We start from the raw sequence: 16414 nt of genomic DNA, 5'->3' as shown, positions 1-16414 counted from the left end.
TGTGGAGATGTATAGAAATGTTGTTTTCAAAAGACTTATGATTCAAATGCATGCAGCAGTAATCCCAAATACAATGAAGAAAATATAGTAAATCACAAGAAAATAGTGCAAATTAAGTGTACCGAAAGGGAGCAACAATCAGCAAGAAAATAACGTAATAATATCGAAACACAATGAGCAACATATTATGATATATTTTTTAAAACAATAAAAAATAATGATGGATATCAAATAAGAACTACAGTAATACAACTAGTGCAATGGGAAACACGAACCACCCTAAGCAAGACAACACTACACTAAGGACAATAGAGGCGGTCAAACATTCATATGTGGGGTGCACGTGTACAGTGCACCCGTTCACTTCGAAAAAAATCATGTGTATATATGTATATCCATTTTGAAAAACTCCCAAAAATTAGGATATAGTAATTAACAGTGCACCCATATGAGGAGTATAGGAGTGTCCTTGTATCGTTGGTACAAGCCAGAGGAACCACCCATGAGACTAGGGTACGAATCTTCCTAGAGCCCTATTTTTTCGCCTCTGAAGGACAGTACACTCTACCCTTCTCAGACCCCACTACATTAGGCCTAATATGTATCCTCCACAACTTTCGGCCTAAAATCATGTGCTCGATAAGCTGAAGTTGTGTCACATCTTGAAGTATATGATGCACAATTTTTTACAATCTCTTAAGCTTACAATTTTTCATAGTTTTGGCTAGGAAAAACAAAACAAAGAACTTATGCATGAACATCAAACTGGTTCTTACTCAACAGATGCACATATTATTTTGAATTTTTCTTTGAACTAGTGTATCAACTCCTATATAGATATAGTACATGAACATCCAACTATGCATTAATAGTAAAATCACACTAAGCTGCTCTCTAAATTGTAGCGCTTAAAAGTAAAGCTAGTCGATTAAAAATACATTAATTGTCATGGAGGGGTCACGACTTTCATAAAAAAAAATTAATAACTGCTACACTAGCTTTCACAATTACTTCCCGATTCATGCAAGAGTTGTGATAGTTTTCCCAGTAATTTTTTGTGGCTTGATTTGTACATTTTTCTTGAACTCAATCATAAAGTGTGCATTTAGAACCTCTAGCCTATTGTTGGAAAAATCATCCTTAAATCTTGGAAACCCTTCTACAACAAAGCTAGCAAATAAGGGGAATAGGAAGAAAACCCTCGGGACGTTGCCCGTTATAACCTACACTACTAGGTTATTGAAACATCCAGGATTTGACTCTGATTGTGTCATTTGCTTATCAGAATTTTGGAATCGGGGAAAAAGTTAAAGTGTTACCTTAGTGTAACCATTGTTTCCACGTTAAGTGTATCGGTATGGCTTAATTCCGACTCTTCTTGCCCTAATTGTAGGTTTTGCCTTATTGAGACTTGTCCAAAAATTGTCAAAGACAATTCTATTAGTACAACTTCAATTGTAAACTCTCAGGATGTGGCTAGTGACACTATATCATTACCACCAGTTCAAGAAGTCATAGTAAGGATTGAACCTCTCCAACATGAAGGTGTGGTGCCTAGCAATTAAAATTAGGTATCAGTATCAGACTGAGGCACATCGGGTCCGATATATATAGAGCCCTAATTGGACCTTGTGGAAGTTGTGAATATATTTTTCCGGTCTATGATTGTGCAGGCTCATGTCCAGACAGTGTCTGGGCATGAGGAGGTGGTGAAGATTGATCCCACATTAGATCGGGACGAGATTTCAGGACTTGTTATAAGCTTAGCAATTCTCCTACATTTGAACTAGCGTTTGAGGCTGAGTTAGGTCCAAAACAGTAATTTGATAATAGACTACTATCCAATTTAAGTTGGTATGTGTAGTATATATGTATGACACTCATTTAAAAATTAACTTAAGTTAGCTAGACTAATAGACAATGCCATTATAACTTTGTAATTATTCATTTAGTTAGAGCAATGAATTCTTGTAAGAGAAATGCAAGAGTGAAATGGTAATTAACACCCCTAAGGTTATAATTTGCTTCCACTTATTCACTTGGGTTATGTTAGGATGAACTTATAACTTATGATTTATAAGCAAAATACAAATTAAATTTTCTAATTTATGGCTTTAAACTTATTTAACTATTTTAGCTTTAATTAAAACAAGTTTAAAAGTATCTTTCTATACTTTCTTCATTTTAATGTATCTGTTCTATTTTTGTTTTTAGTCCGTTTCGAACTTTTTCCTTTTTTGGTATTTTTTTTCAACTTTCCACATATCATATCATGTTAAGACCACAAGATAAAATAATATTTTAGAACATTCTACATAATTTTATTGTAAGACCACAAAACTCAAGTTTGCTCTTTACTTTTGAAACTATGTATTAAGTCAAAATTAGATAAATAAATTAAAATCGAAAGAGACATGATTTTCTTTTCGCTTATTTGACTTGTAAGAGAACTTGTATTCGCCTGACCCCAATTAATAACAAATTAATAAAAATAAAATAAAGGAAATTTTTATATTATTTTTTAAACTAAAAGTCGGTAATATATTTAATGCCTTTTTTGATCTTTTTGTTGGGTTCGTTATCTCTTCATAAATCCACTAACTTTGGTTTCCCAGAAGTGGCCTTGTTGCTTGAGAACCATAAACCATAATATAAAATTAAAGTATTCATTTTTAAGAGAGGATAATTTAATTTTCTTCATATTTAGAACTTTAATTGGTGGATTCAAAAACAAATTATTCTATATAATTAGCCAACAGTGTACATGTTGCAAGTAGTGGCAATATATTTGGGACCCCTTTAAGTCAAACAAATAACAAATAACAAGTTGATTAGAGATCTTCTTCATTTGGTCAAACCTAGTCCAATAATATATACTCCCTCCGTCTCTATTTATTTGTCCATTTTTCCTTTTATAGCTATCCATAATTACTTGTCCATTTTGACAAATCAAGAAAAGACAAAAAAAAAAATCTATTATACCCTCAATTAATTACTTTGAAAAAGGTAGAACCTTTTGAAAATATCAAATTTTTAATTCATCCACTTCATAATTAATAGGGGTAAAATGGTAAACTCACTATGTCAATAATTATTTTCTTAATAGGTGTGTCAATTCAAAAATGGACAAGTAATTAGGGACAGAGGGAGTGTATATATATATATATATATATATATATATATTTATTGGATTAGGTTGACCAATCGTAATCAGATTGTTTCTTTTTAAACCTAAATCACCATTTTACCGCCGAAAGGGGCAGCAATAAAGGGAATCTACTTCAGCAATTGTTGTTTATATATTAAATTGAAATAATAAAATGTTGTGGAATTATAGTTCCCCTTATCCCTCAACTTAGAACTCAAACTTTTTCAGAGGAGGTAGTTACAAATAGTAGTATTTGTAATTAGTCAAATAATTAGTCAAGTCGTTGGTCAATGCAAGTTAGCGGACATTTCGAATGTTTAACACCTTCTCGAAATGTAAATTGAACCCCGAACCCCTCTTCAGATTTCAAATGATTTTTAATCTGTTTAAATCTTTTGAAAATCTTAAGTTTTCTTAATTTATTTAAAAAATTAAGTGGCGACTCTCTTTGAAAAATATTTTTTCTTTAAAACATAAGTTAAATTGATTTTTCGAAAACAAGTCATTTTTATTTTCCTAAAACAACTAATATGTGTGTATGCTAGCAATAGTTATGTTCTTTAGTTTGATGTTATTGTTATGTTCAAATTTTGGGAGGCTAATTGATAGGTTTGTACCCTAACTAATCACATCAATACTTATGTTCTTTGGTTTGATGTTATTGTTGTCTTTAGAAGGTTAATTGATATATTGTGTGAATGATTGTAAGTGTTTATGAACATATTGAACTAATGTGATTTTTTAACCTTCTAGGTATGGATGTCTCTAACAATCCAACACGCACTCATGGAGGCAAAGATGGTAATGCTAGCGCGCCATCCGCACAGACATTGATTTGATGTTATTGTTGTGTTCAAATTTTGGGAGGCTAATTGATATATTGCGTGAATGATTGTGAGTGTTTGTGAACATATTAAACTGATGTGATTCTTTAACCTTCTAGGTATGGTTGTTTCTAACAAGTCAACACACACTCATGGAGGTAGAAATGGTAATGCTAACGTGCCATTCGTGCGGACACTGATCTAGACCGTTTAAGCCACATTCGACAAAGAAGCGAAACACCATTGTAGTTAAAGGAAAGGGTCAAGCCAATAAGACAGCATAGCCTGAGTCTGATGTCAACTCATCCAATGATGATGACAGGCCTATTCCACTATCCAAGGGTGCTGGGGAGCAAGTGTCCAAGCTGAACGAGCTGAGTATGAGGATAAATTTGTGAGTGAGGATTCCTGAAAGCTATGGGATGCAATCCGGAAAAAACAGGTTAATTTACAACTACTTGAGAAGCCTCTTCATATTGATGCCACAAACAAATCCTGACCAGCGATCATGGTAGAAATTGATAAAAGAGGTTGGATGCGCTTTGCAAAGGGACCTAAGGGCAAGGAAAGCTTACCCTCACTAGAGAACTGTATTCTAATTGGGATTATACCCAAGGAGACATCGGCTGGCTTAGGGGTATAGAAGTGGATATCTCAGCTCAAGCGATCAACAAGCACTATCAAGTTCCTCCGTAACCTATGTCTGATTATTGTCTCAAGGAGCAACATCTGAATTTGTCACATATGCTAGAGGTGTTTTTTTGATAAACCAAGCAACGCGCATTGGGTTAAGAATCAATCAAGTGACTATGCAGCCTTGCCCAAGGCGTTCATGAACCAAAAGGCCAAGGCTTTGCTCAATTGGACTATCAACCATTGGATGTCGGCTACTCATAAGATCGATATTATATGGGATTGTGTGTTCCTTATTTATGCTATATTGAATGACATCTCTGTGGACATTAGTGAGATATTGCATCGTCAGATACTGAAGACATGTACCAACATGAAATGGACTTTATACTTTGTCCACACCTTGACTGTCATGCTAGCTCATTACAAGTTGAACAAGAAAAGTGATGAGAAAATGGTAGATACAGAGTTAGCATTACATGACATGTGTGTTGTCCTGGATTCGAATGAGGGTCGTGCCTAGAAAGAGTTTAATAGAGACCGCATTAAGGCTTTAGAGGGTGAAATTTAGAAAGGGGTAAAATTTAGAAAGTGAGGGAAGATCTCAAGGTGTCAGAGAAGACTAGGGATAAGTGATGCATATGATTAAACTCTTAAGGGGATCCAAGAATTCTAAGCCGACATGAGATGTTAGCATTCAGATTGATCTTGCAGAATTGGAGATGCATAAGTTGAGTGTTGTATTTGTTGAAAATAATCTCACTAGTGAAATTTATGCTCCAACACTGAGAGAAAGATATTCCAAGCTTGCAACATCTTTTGGTGGATAGACTTTTTTTGTGGAGAAAATATTAGATATGTTATTGCTATTGACAAAAAGTTAGACTAATGTGAAAGTAATTATTATGATTAATTAGTGCATTGGTAATTGTGCACCGTCACTAAACATCTGTCAGTTAAAACAGATGTTTTGATTTAGAATTTGTATCGGTCAATAATTGTTCTTCCCTAGCAGATAAAATTGATAAGTTATGATATGTTGAAAGTTGTACCTTAGATTACAAATAAATACATATTTATGAAGAAAAGACTCTAAGTATATTTATAACTATGAAATTTAAGCTATAAATTTAAAAACCGTAGCTATTATCAATTTAGGACACTCATGAGCTCACAATGTGTCAACTTTGCTCAAATCAATATATATTTCACACGCAATGGGCCTCGCAAACTGCTTGACTTCACTGATTTGCAGAAATTCCTCCTTCGCCTGAGACGCTAATGTGCTCTCCTTGAGTCCACATTACCTTGCTAAAATTTATCTCACAAAGTACAGAAGTTGCAGAAGTAGGTTGTCTACTTGCTAAGGATTCAACAATCTGACATAAAAGTTCAAGACCATAGTATACATAGAAATTAAGTGAAAATATAATTACATAAAAGTTCAACATCATTCAACCATTCAAACAAAGACATAAAAGAAAAATATTGTTTGTCAACCAACATAAAAAAAAAAATTGAAACCATATTACTTTCCAGCAACCTACCATATTGCTTCAGTTCTTTGTCAATCACACCCCACTGCCCATCTCCACCGCATCCGGCTAACAGTATTATCATTCATCAAGGTCATGGGAGTGCGGGTAACCAGATACTCAATATATGACAATGAGTATGAATCGGATACTACCCCACTATCATTTCTTGGACTACCCTTCTTCCGCTCATAAATTCATTTATTATTGAGCAGATTTATAGGCAAGTGGTTGAAACATCCAAACTACTTCAACAATCTAGGTAATAATTCCAACACATAAATAATGAATAAAAAGAACTCATCTTCCGTGTAGATTGAAAGGTTGCAATCATAAATATTTATCTTTCCCTCGTCGATTAGAAACTCGAGAGCGACCAAATATTTTTTCTTTAGATTCATTATAGTGTAGATTCTCTTGGCACCTATCCATGAGACACCGTCGGGATAAGATTTGGCTCCTTTGCAATATTTCATGTAAAAATCTTCAAACACGTATGTATCAAGACAATCCTGCAATGGAATAACACCCTTTTCTGAACTAGCCTTGCACAACTCATCATAGGTAGTCTTTAGAAAATTGTAGAAATTGAGATTGAGGATTACGTCTATCGGGTCATAGTGTGTGGGGTAATCTATGTGTCTTTTGCGCATAGAGCCTAATATTTCATCTACATGTTGCAATCATGAAAAAATAGTTAATAAATAGAATTGATGCAGCATGTTCAACAACCAAGAAAAAGATTTAGTTAAAGTTACAATTTAAATATAAAAAGAAATTATAGAAACATGCATGGTCTTTCCACCACATATTCATCGTTGTCATCATTTTAAAGTCCTCATAATCTAACTCATGCATGGTATATATTCCCTTGACTGCCTTTTTTTCATTGATTAGTTTCTGAAGATTCTTCTTTTTTTGTCATTTGCATGTAGATAAATATTTACCGGTTGGAGTTTCATTTGTTGATCAGCCATCGTCTTCAGATTGTTGATAGCGTTTTTCTTAGCACTTGTTACTATTTTATCAATCAGTTTTCTCTTCCTCTTTACACCAATTGGAGTGTAAATTCCCAAAGACGGAATGATACCCCTTTTGGATATCAATGTCTTGATGGTTTTCTTTAGAGAGTTCACCTCGGAAATCAATGTCTTCATGGCTTCCTCTTGAGAGTTTTCCTTGGAAATCAATATCTTGATGGCTTCCTCTTAAAAATTCACCTTAGAGGTACCAACACCAACAATTGAATATTTTTCTAAGGTGTAGGGAGTTCTAATATCATGACCAACACCAATACCACCACTATCACCATCAACACCAACAACACCATGACCACCACCACCATCAGTTGAATATTTTTCTAAGGTGTAGGGAGTTTTAATATCACGACCACCAGCACCACCATCAATACAACCAGCATTACCACCACCACCAACACCAGTATCACCAACATTACTAGCACCACCACCAGTACTATCAATACCACCACCAACACCCCCACCAACACCAGTATCAACCACAGATAAATCCCTTTTAATGGTTGTTGCTCTGGTCCCTAAATTCGATCTTGGCAAGTTGTTTATTAAAGGCTTATGTGCACCTAAGTGCGAAAAGACAGTGCAACTTTGTTATGCCGAAATTTAAATGTTAAGTCAACAACACTTTCAAATGCCACTTCTTCCGTCGCATCCGTCTTTAGGATGATATAGGCATAATGATGCACGTCTTAGTGGGGAAATTTTTTTGCCCCCGATGTAGCTCGAAAGCAGAAAGAGTAGAATTCAGAGCTTGGTGGTCTTAAGAATGGTTCGGGTGGGGGATTCTCTTAAGAATAAAGAATTCGAATAGAATCTAATTCATGTTCATGTTAACAGAAGAGCGGATTCAATATCAAGACACTTGAGAGAAAGGACTAGCCTTGTATATACGTTATTTTTGTTTATGTCAGAGGTGCCCAAAGCTAGAAGCAAGATTTCTAGTAGGATATTCAAAGCTTTTGAGGTGGATGGATGGATTTGGAAGCAAGTGAAAGAACTAGTTGCATAGATAAAGATATACTTAATGGACCTTTGGGCTTGAAATATGTGGGTGGGGTGTTTTGTAGAGTCCCAACCTAGTCCAATGTAGTTGGATTTGACTTAAGTCATGCAATCTTGACTTAAATAATTAATCCAGCTTTATTAATCCAAAATATTGACTTGGGTCAATATGTCTTGAATTTAGAACTTAGTCCATACAAAATTTAATCCCATAAAATTTTGCATGTCTACACTTACCAAACTAGGTAAGGTAGTCATATAGCTTGCTTGACACAAAATTTAGCTTGCTTACTCCTTTATATGGTTTTGGGCGAAATTATAATAGACGAAAGATAATCACTTTTTTCATTTCAATTTATATGATATTGTGTCCTTATATGTCTGTTCAAAAAGAGTGTAAGATTTTATATATGTAAACGATAAAAATCTACATTTCGAAATTTTTTATGATTTTTTTTTATAATCACATAAATATTAGGACATATATATCCCACAATTAGATAGGGTCGGGGTAGGTTTTATATGTACCCCACGTATAAAAAAACTAAGCAATACGATATTCCAAGCTTAATTAGTTTCTTGCATAATTAATTAATGAGCACGAGCATAAAATTAATATGGTAAAACAAAAAGGTCATACCACTTTTGTGATATATATGTACAACTTGTGTTCCAAGTTGTTTATATTACTAAAAATAAATAAATATATTCATTTCAAAATATTTATTAGTTAATAAAATTAAGATAAAATTTATTATTATTATTATTTATTTATTTTATTTTACTTTTAAAATTATTTATTCTTTAAAATAAACAATATTTTGATTATGTTAAAAATATCAAAAATAAATTCATAAAAAAATACTTTTTTTTTTTATTTATGATTTCTTAAAAGGTGGGTAAATGAGAAANAGGTTTGATACATTCCACATAGCGAGATACATAGCGTTGTGCACGGGATACATGCGGGATGCATAGCGTTGTGCACGGGATACATAGCGTTTGATACATTCCACATAGCGGGATACATAGCGTTGTGAATGGGATACATGCGGGATACATAGGTAAAATAAGAGATTTTTGAAAATTTTGAAATAAGTAGGGATAAATGGATATTAAGGTAAGTAAAGGAGTGTAGTTAAGTAATTTGTCCTAAAGATATACTTAATGGACCTTTGGGCTTGAAATATGTGGGTGGGGCGTTTTGTAGAGGCCCAACCTAGTCCAATGTAGTTGGATTTGACTTAAGTCATGCAATCTTGACTTAAATAATTAATCCGGCTTTATTAACCCAAAATATTGACTTGGTCAATATGTCTTGAATTTAGAACTTAGTCCATACAAAATTTGGACTTAATTCCATAAAATTTTGCATGTCTACACTTACCAAACTAGGTAAGGTAGTCATATTGCTTGCTTGACACAAATTTTAGCTTGCTTACTCTTTTATATGGATTTGGGCGAAATTATAATAGGCAAAAGATAATCACTTTTTTCATTTCAATTTATATGATATTGTGTCCTTATATGTCTGTTCAAAAAGAGTGTAGGATTTTATATATGTAAACGATAAAAATCTACATTTCAAAATTTTTTATGAATTTTTTTTATAATCACATAAATATTAGGACATATATATCCCACAATTAGATAGGGTCGGGGTAGGTTTTATATGTACCCCACGTATAAAAAAACTAAGCAATACGATATTCCAAGCTTAATTAGTTTCTTGCATAATTAATTACTGAGCACAAGCATAAAATTAATATGGTTAAACAAAAAGGTCATACCACTTTTGTGATATTTATGTACAACTTGTGTTCCAAGTTGTTTATATTACTAAAAATAAATAAAGATATTCATTTCAAAATATTTATTAGTTAATAAAATTAAGATAAATTTTTTTATTATTATTATTATTATTATTATTATTTTACTTTTAAAATTATTTATTCTCTAAAATAAACAATATTTTGATTATGTTAAAAAAATTAAAAATAAATTCATAAAAAAAAAAAAAAAATTTATTTATGATTTCTTAAAAGGTGGGTAAATGAGAAAAGTGAAATCTAATATGATATGGCCGCATGGATAAAATATATTTTATAGGTTTAAAAGGATAGATCTTGTTAAAAAAAAAAAAATCCTTGTCATCTTTACACGTTTAAAGCCTTTTGCTAATTATCTTTTATCTTTTTAATTAGTGATTTTCTGATTAATAAAGATTTGAATAAGTATCTAAGAAGATTATCTTGCTTTAGCTACAAACAACAAGAACAATAATTAAAGCGTAAATTTGATTCCCAAAAATATTTTATGTGTTGTAATCAGTCTAATTACCACGTTAATTTATATTATAAATAATTTAATTAATAGATGGACGAAAAGATTTAGCGGCTGATTTGTCTTAATCCCGTCTAATGTAACTCAAGGGTACTATAGTCTTTTCGATCTGTTTGGATATTATTTTTGACATAAGCGTTTGGACAAAGATCATTTTCAATAATTAAAAAAAAAAACAGATTTGGTGAACAAAGTTATTCGATATAAATGTACATCAGTGAAAATATTTTCTTTGTTTTAATTTATTTTCTGATTTCAATTTGACACAAAATTTACGAAAAAGTAAAGAAACTTTATGGTCTTGAACCCAAGATATATTGAATGTATTAAAATGTCTTTTAATTTTATAGTCTTAAACTTTATCACGTAGACGGTTTTAAATTAACAAATTGCTAGAAAGGATAAATATTCTTTTTTAAATAGACTAAAAAGGAAAGTGAAATAAACAAATGTAAGTTGAAATTTGCAATTGTGGGATTGCTTCACCCTTAACAAGAGTTCTTTGGGTTCGAGCCCTAGATATGCATAGAGAAAATCTTATTGGGAGCGTCATCCCCAAATTAAATGAGTTTAGCAATGTATAATCTGAATTTAATTAGGGCTCCCATGCAAACTACGAACACCGATCGATGTAAAAAAAAGGAAATTTGCAAGGAATTCATAAACTGGATTGAATGCCACAATAATTTTTTAAAAATAATGAAGAAGTAATTGTTCAACAAAATTGTTGTTTTTTTCATTATTCAAATACAAATAAAATTGATTAGTTCTGTTAGTGGTTAATATTGCGTCTAAAGATATTTTACAGAAAAACTTTAAAAGATTCAATCAAAGTCACACTAACACTAGCTACAAACATATAAAATGTTTGATCAAATCTTAGCAATTTATCTCGAATCACACTCACACTAGCTAGAAATATATAAAATTAAATGTTAATGCAAAAAGAATCAATCAAGGATTTGGTGTTTTTTTTTTCTTACTATATTCACTTTGTCAAAATTTATGTAATACGATAAGAATTTTGAGATCTAAATTTTTTAAACTTTGACGTAAACTAAGTCAGGTTCTCTAAAAAAAAAAAAAGTTTTTTATGTGACATAATTAGAATTGTGAGATTTAAATTTTTCAACTTAGACTTGAATTGAGACATAGAAATTTTAAGTTTTTTGAAATAATATTTATATATTTGAAATTATGTAAAAAGCATTATAAATCATAATGATAAATAACTTAAAATATTTAAAAGTAATAAAAGAAAACTCTAATTAAAAAAAACTTGGTTAACTTTTGAAATTATGATCGTACCATCAGGAGCGTAGCTACATGTAATGAAGAGTGGCCAATTGAACATCATTCGTCGAAATTTAAAACATAGAAAATTATATAAAATATATAAATCAAACAATAATTTTTATTAGAATATTAATAAATTTTGAACATTCTTCGTACAATTTTTGATTTTGTTGCCACATAATTTGAGAATCAGTACAAAAATTGGCTCTTTCATTTTGTCCTTTGTTTCATTTGATTTTTGCTAAAATAGGAGGTATTATTATAAATTAAACATTAGTGCTTAATTACCACCAAATATAGTATAGTAAATGTTTCTAGACCACAAGAATTTTCAAGTGGAGCCAAAAAGTACTTTTTTAAAAAATTAGCTTCCTCCTAATGTTCGGAGTCTGTATTGAAATTTTGATTAAATTTGATAGATTGTACACTATAGAACCCATTCAATAATCATTTTGTTCAATGCTAAGTTGCCGCTGCTTAATATCAAAGAATATAAAATTCAATTTTTTCTTTATATTGTGAAATGTTATGTATAATTAAATTAAGATATATATATAATGAAACAGGGGAGTATTATAAAAGAATCAGAAAGAGGTACATCATACATTTTAAGTTATTAGTGTTGTTTTTCTGTTTAGTTTGTTACCTCAGGTGTCGTAGCTAATTGAGTAGCTCTAGAAGCATGTGTAAAACCTCGTAATGAAGGACGTGATTTTGCTCAGAATGGTAATGAGATTATTCGTGAGACCCGTAATAATGAACTTGCAAAATGGGTCTGTTTATCATAAAGAGATTCGTCATTCTTGACCCTACTTCACCTTAATTGTTATTTGAACAAGTAAAAGTTCAAAAATCATCATATAATAATCCAGCAATTGCAATAGAAAAGAAATAAGGGAGGTTTTGTGATAATTTTTCAATTTTTTTACTAGTTAATCTAGTATTCTTATGCATTCAATTGTTGTGATCGCACTCTATTATGGATTTCTGACCACATTCTTCTTATCATTGTAGCAAATGAAATCTTTTGCATAAACAAAAAAAAAATCTTAAAGAGAAGTCTCTCTTCTTTTTTTTTGGCAATTCCTTAATTCTAATGAACTTTCACATGACATATACAAGATCACAAAATTAAAAATATATATATTTTGATACATTATACATATCTTTAATTTAAAACCACAAAACTCAAAATTTCTTTATTTTGTTAAACTTCTTAGTTAGAGGCAGTAATTGATTTTATACCTATTAAAATTGATAACATTATAATCCTAAAATAGTTAGTGATGTGGGATTAATCTATGAATTTAATTACTGATTAAACAAACAAATATTTGATTACATGGGACAAATCCTTGATTGATTAGTGAATTGACTAGGGAGCCTAACTAAAAGATATGATCATGTACTAGGAATCTATAATTGATATGCAAATCACATAAAAGTTGTAAAAAGGGAAAAAAAGAGTTAAAAGGACAAGTAGCAAAAGTAGCCATGATATTGTTTACAAGTTACTGCCCTACATAAAAAATATCTTTAGCCGCAATTAATTAACAACAACAGTTTAATTGACACTAAATATATATTTTTAGTTACAATTAGCACTTTTTGTATATGTCCCTAAAGCCTTTAGCAATATTGGATCTAATGACACTTAATTAACGCCGGTAAAGACTTTAGCACTCTTTATTAATGTGTCTATTTATTGCCGCTAAAAATTATTTTTGTTGTAGTATTACTCCCTTCAATCCCAAATAAAGGTTGATTTTAGTTTGGACACACTTTTTAAAAAATTACATTTTTAAAAAAAAAATAGTATTTGTTCCAATCTAACCTTTATTAATTGCTTTGAATAAAACCTTTCACTGAAAAAAGAAACTACCAAGAAAAATATATTTAAATCAGATACTTCGTAGCTATCCAAGATTTCCATGTTTGAATCGAAATTNTGTGGGATTAATCTATGAATTTAATTACTGATTAAACAAACAAATATTTGATTACATGGGTCAAATCCTTGATTGATTAGTGAATTGACTAGGGAGCCTAACTAAAAGATATGATCATGTACTAGGAATCTATAATTGATATGCAAATCACATAAAAGTTGTAAAAAGGGCAAAAAAGAGTTAAAAGGACAAGTAGCAAAAGTAGCCATGATATTGTTTACAAGTTACTGCCCTACATAAAAAATATCTTTAGCCGCAATTAATTAACAACAGTTTAATTGACGCTAAATATATATTTTTAGTTACAATTAACACTTTTTGTATATGTCCCTAAAGCCTTTAGCAATATTGGATCTAATGGCACTTAACTAACGCCGGTAAAGACTTTAGCACTCTTTATTAATGTGTCTATTTATTACCGCTAAAAATTATTTTTGTTGTAGTGTTACTGCCTTCAATCCTAAATAAATGTTGATTTTAGTTTGGACACACTTTTTTAAAAATTACATTTTTTTTATAAAAAAAAAGTAGTATTTGGTCCAATCTAACCTTTATTAATTGCTTTGAATAAAGTCTTTCACTGAAAAAAGAAACTACCAAGAAAAATATATTTAAATCAAATATTTCGTAGCTATCCAAGATTTCCATGTTTGAATCGAAATTTCAAACGCTAAAGCTCATCTTGTTTTGTTTATTTTAGAAACTTTTTCTCGAATAAATCATAAAATCATAACCATCGTCTAAGTGAAGTAGCACATGAGTATGAAATACAAATGATAAGAGTTCATGCTTGGAAAGAAATGATTGTGAATTAATAGTAGAAAAATTTATGTATTTATATATGGATAATTTTAGAAGAATATATATATATTATGAGTAGTTTGTTTTGTTTATCATTTGATGTCGATATCTACTTTAATTTGAAATTTCATTCACAATGAAAATTTCACTTTAAAAAATAACTTTTTATTAAAAACAATTTAATTCTCAAAACGTTAATTTAAAATCTCTAATCATTTACCACTCCACTATGATCCGAACCATCATAGCTTAAAGTTTTTAGGCTATGGACATTGCAAACATAAAGAATAGAAGTAAGGCTTCATATATTCCTAAAGTGAAACTTTATATCCTCCTTTATTAATAATAGGTTGATTGTTATCTAATTAAGCCTTTCTATAAAGTCGGCTTTTTAAAATTAATAAAAAGGCGCAGTATTGAAACTAAAATCCATTAGAGAGCACACTTCAACACACATTATATACTTACCCCACCCCCTCTATTGATATATAGTTTATCAAAAAGCTATTTATAAGAATAAAATACTATGATTAGAAAGAGGAAAAAAATGCATCGTATAAACGCCTATCAAAATGATAGCAATATATTCTTTTTTGTATATTATTAAATGATACACCTAAAATATATAACTTTTATATATATTTAGCTAGCGAATGTCACTATTTAACAGATTAGCCAAATATGTAATTTGCGTACCTAAAATAAACGAAAAAACAACTTAATTGGACAAACATCTCTACCATGTCTATTTATTTTGTCTAATACTTTAAAATCATTATATACTATCTCTTTTTCCGTCCCTCTTCCTCCTCCTCCCCCCCTCCCCCCGGCCCTCGCTCTTTTGCCTATTTTTGCTCCCATACTCTGCTTTTGTTTTGACTATTCTAGGCTAAAGGACTTGACGGACAAATTTAGAGGTCCTCTCTCTCCCCTCTTTCTGCTTGGTCGTGATATTTATCTCTATATATTTTAATATCTGGTACATGTATAGATGCAAATATCTATGCACAAATACACAGATGCATGTATTGGCGCATATTCCAATACTAGATACATGTATTTATGCACATACATACTAAAACTAGATATTTGATAGTAGATACACTGCTAAAATTAATGCCGAATACACGAAATGAAATTCTTATCAGATAAACTGGATGAAATTAATTTTAGATACACAGATACATGAAATTGATATTCGATACACAGATATATAAAATTTATGAAACTCATAATATATTCTAAAATACAAATACATAGGAAGAGAGGTATAAGCAGTACCAATAAACAGTATGCTTTATGTTGTTTCCTCTAAAATAAAATATTACTAATATACAAAAGTATGCATTTTCCATGTCATGAGGAGAATAGGAAGCTTCGTGCTCCCTTCTTGGGCCCAAAAGAGCATTTGTTTTAGAGATATGGGCCCCTCATTATAATGCAAATATCCACGTGGCTGACTACTCCACACTAAATGTGGGCTGGGCCCATCTTGAGTAGATAGCCCATTAACATATACAAAAATATATTAGTGGAGTATCCAAATTGGCAAGGCAAAAATTATTGATATTAAAAATTAGTTATACCATTCCATTTTCTCATGTTATGTACTACTGTTGTGCATTGCCATCTCTAGCATCCTCACTATCCAACTTAATTTGAATTCACGTCCGAAAAGTTAAATATAAGAATGAATTGCTCTCTAATAAAAATGACGAATGAAAGAAGCTCATCGTGGATGATAGGACAAAGCGATAGCGGTTCCATTCTTGCTCTTCCTATTCCATACCATAAACAGACACCTTTGCTTCATCGACATTGGCACTATTCTTATTGAATAGTTCAA

General features: G+C 31.0%; 1 pseudogene; it reads left to right on the top strand.

Moving 5' to 3' along the window:
- Positions 1-448: 448 nt before the first annotated feature.
- LOC125852846 (E3 ubiquitin-protein ligase ATL76-like) lies at positions 449-1565 on the top strand (annotated as a pseudogene).
- Positions 1566-16414: the final 14849 nt, after the last annotated feature.

This window comes from Solanum stenotomum, unplaced genomic scaffold (assembly GCF_019186545.1).
Source record: "Solanum stenotomum isolate F172 unplaced genomic scaffold, ASM1918654v1 scaffold6190, whole genome shotgun sequence".
Classification (NCBI taxonomy): Eukaryota; Viridiplantae; Streptophyta; class Magnoliopsida; order Solanales; family Solanaceae; genus Solanum; species Solanum stenotomum.
Note: the sequence above shows the minus strand (reverse complement) of the source record. Positions and strands in the feature narration are given on the sequence as shown.